Genomic DNA, 3,972 nt, shown 5'->3' on the forward strand with positions numbered 1-3,972 from the left:
GTCTCTACTAAAAATACAAAAACTAACCAGGTGTGGTGGAGTGTGCCTGTAATCCCAGCTGCCTGGGAGGCTGAGGCAGGAAGATCGCTGGAACCCAGGAGGCAGAGGCTGCAGTGAGCCAAGACTGGGCCATTGCACGCCAGTCTGGGCAACAGAGTGAGGCAATGTCTCAAAAAAAAAAAAAAAGAAAGAAAGAAAAATAAGCCTCAGAACCAAAGTTTCTCTCTGACCTTCCCCTCCCCAAGTGCCCCCACTCCCACCCCATCTCCTTTCTTTCCTGAAGCACTGGAAGGGACTCTCTCTGGAATATTCTTATCTGAAAAACAAAGCAAAACAAAACTTGTTTCCAAAAAAAAAGCAATTGTATTAAGACCTCCCCCCTAGGACGTCTTAAGAGAAGAGACATAACTGAGAGTTGCCACCACAAACAGACTTTTCATCTATTCCCCTGAGGGCAGCTCTGAGTGATTACTTGGGAGGTTTCATCTACATAATAAGACAGCATTTATTCACAAGAACTTCCACCCCTCACCTTTTTATCACCTTCCTCAGAGCTCAAAAGAACTTTGTCTCAGGCCGTTGTTTTTTGGACTCATTCATTTCCCCTGAAAAGCATTTACTCCTACACCCATCATCTCCCCTTCCCCTGTGGAGAAGGATATATAACCATCTGGACCTCATTGGGTTATTGGGTAATCACATTCCTGTGATTTTCCCCTGTGCATGTTAAATGAATTTTGTGTGCCTCTTTCTCTGATCAATCTCTCTTTTGTCAGTTCATTTTCAGCAAAACTTCAGTGGGCAGAGAGGAAGCTTTCCTTCTGCTCTACACAAACAAACATTTATTTCTTACAGTTCTAGAAGCTGAGAAGTCCAAGATCAAGGTGCTGGTAGATTCAGTGTCTGATCGGGGCCCTATTTCTGGTTTCCAGACAGGTGCCTTCTTTCTGTATTTTCACATAGGGGGAAGGAGGAGGTGGGGAGGGAGGGAGAGAAAGAGAGAGACAGAGAGAAAGAGAGAGATTGAAGTGCTGTCATTGTCTGTAATAAATACCTGAGGTTTGTTGTCTCATGCCAAGAAAATTAAGGACATGGACACACACAAGGAGTGAGTTTAGGAGCAAAGGTTTAATAGGCAAAAGAAAGAGAAAGGAGAGCAGCTCTCTGTCTTGTGAGAGAGAGGGGCACCTGAGTGGGAGTTCCGGCCTGTGGTGGAGTGCACTGGATTTTATAGACAGTTGAGGAGGCTGTGTCTTGAGTTACATAGGGCCCACAGCTTGGTTGGACCAATTGTGACGTTTACATAGCATGCGGGGAAGGCTGGTCACCCCACCCTAATCTTACTATGCAAACGGGCTTTCCACTTAGCTGGTGCCATCTTGTCTGCTCCTTACCGTACACATGGCTGGCAAAGAGAAGGGAACATGGAGCTGCAATTTTGAACATGCCTAGTACCAGGTAGCCTTTTCCTATTGTTACAGCTGCTGGCATTTACCTGTGCAAGCTTCCAGTTTGCTTGTCTATGTCTGCAGCTCAATTTTACAGGCTGCTCTTTATTAGAAAAGAAAAGGATTTTGGGACTGCTTTTCGTTAGAAGGAAAACCTTACCAAGGACTCCTGTACCCTCACTGTCTGCCTAAATAATTTCTTCTTAACTTGTATCTCAATATCTCTTGTCTCTTCCTCTTCCTATAAGGACATTTATCTCATCATGAGAGCCCCATCCTTATAGTCTAATTATCTCCCAAAGGCCCCATCTCTAAATATCATCACAATTGGAGTTAAGGCTTCTATATATGAATTTTGTGGGGAACACAAACATTCAGGCCATAAGAGCATGGCAGAAAACAGACAGAAATAAAGAATGGAAACTTACACCACGTTCCCAAGAACTTCGTGGATGTTGAGACTTGGAAGTCAAAGAAGTAGAATATCCATTTCTTGTAACTTCCCTTAGAACAACTCCACTTGAGATTATTATTGATCCTTGCATCCATTATAAGCTTTCATTCTCACAGTCTTTAGTTCTCCAGCTGCAAAAGCTCATAAGATAGTTTGTATAACAAACTTTCAGAATTACTGAAGAGTCCTTTAAAGTGGAGATTTTACCCTGTCGGAACTGGATGTGAGAGTAGTTTTACTATAATAAGAGCAACCATAAATATTTAAGTGTGATTCAGACTGAGGACGGGGGGAACCTCAGGAGAAGAACTTTTTGCCTGTTCATTATTAGTGGTACAGTTTTTTGGGCAATACACAATCAGAATTAAGCTTTATTAATTTATTGGTTTCCAAAAAAATGCAAATAATACTGGCTTTGGCAGTCTTTTGATTATATCTCCAGAACATTTATAAGCTTAAATGAGATGCTTTTAACTAGTTCCGAGGGCAGTTTATTCATTTTATCGTATTTTAATTCCCTAAAAACCTACTGTAAGAAATAGGGATATTTATGACCTGTGACTAATATCTAGTAATCATGATGAACAATGGCTTTTTTTTTGTTTTTTTCATTTAAGAGCTGCTTAAGGAAGGGGAAAGGCTTTCAGTGGTCAGTAGGGCAGTTTTTAAAATCTAATAAACTGCTATTACTGCTTCAGTAATAAAATGTAATGGCTTCTCAGACATAAAAATTGCATGAAACTTATTTTAAAACAATTTTTGGGTCAAAATGGCAATTTACACATGTAATTATCCTGTTGATCAAGGTGAAGGTGCATAATTTGCTTATATAAAAAATGAAAGAGGGCATGCTTATTTTATTCTTTTTGTATGTAATGAGTCTTGGGAAGAGGTTAGATATTGGCGGTGGCTGCAGTTATGGAGTAATTATCCTATAGTAGTAGTTTTCACTTTAAATGGGATGAGCTTTGGCAGGGAGATGGGGGGAAAGGGAGTGCAGAACTCTAAAGAGAACTGGGAATCAAATGATTATTTCTTTTTATTCCTAGACAATAGCATATCTAGGTTATGGGGAAGTTTGAGTAGTCATGCAGTTGCCTGATGAGTTCTTCTTGCCCACTGCACAGACAAAACCAATTCACTGGGAGCATGGCATTTCAATAAAGAAAGACTTTAATTGGCATGAGGTGAGTGACACCAAGCAGAAGATGGAAGTATTACTCAAATCAATCTCCCTGAAAATTTGGAGTCTAGGCTTTTTCAAGGATAGTTTGGTGGGCAGGAGGCTAGGAGAATAGGTGCTGCTGACTGGTTGGGTATGCAATCACAGGGGTGTGGAAAATAGTCCTTGTGCACAGAATTCACTTCTGAGTGGGGCCACAGGACTGGTTGAGCAGAGAATTGAGGGTCGGCATGGAGTCATCCAGTAGTCAGAAATGCAGAAGCCTGAAAAGACATCTGAAAAGGCCAATACTATAGTGAATTGGAGAAACTGCAAATGGAGTGAACTCCAGAATAATGGCTGGTAATGGTTTATGCTTGTGTCTTAGCAAAATTCAGGTCCTTTTTATCCTCCTAACCTGGTAGCCTTTCATTAGCTTTATAAAGGCAGTTTAGTTTTGGGGAAGGTCTATTATCATTTAAACTATAAGCTAAATTTTTCCCAAAGTTAGCTTGGCCTAAGTGTAGGAATGAACAAGGGCGATTTGGAGGTTAAAGGCAAGATGGGAGTTAGATTAGGTCTCTTTTGCTGTCATTATTTTCTCGTTGTTAATACTTTTTGCAAAGATAGTTTCAGTTAGAACTTTTTTCTAGAATATTCAAGTTTGGACATGAGCAGCTACAGAGTCTGAGGCAACCCACACACTTGCTATCACCGTGATTTTGTCTAAAGGGCAAAATTTGACCCTTCAATTTGTTCTGTTCACTTTTTTAACTGTATCTACCATCTAAAAAATTAAAATTGCTATTACTTAAAAGTTACTATTAAATTAAAATTGCTATTGCTTAAAAGTTACTATTTTCTTCTTTGTATATCATTCTAAATACTCATATTTTTTAAAAAGTTTT

Source organism: Rhinopithecus bieti, unplaced genomic scaffold (genome assembly GCF_001698545.2).
Source record: "Rhinopithecus bieti isolate Rb0 unplaced genomic scaffold, ASM169854v2 scaffold_13704, whole genome shotgun sequence".
Lineage (NCBI taxonomy): Eukaryota > Metazoa > Chordata > Mammalia > Primates > Cercopithecidae > Rhinopithecus > Rhinopithecus bieti.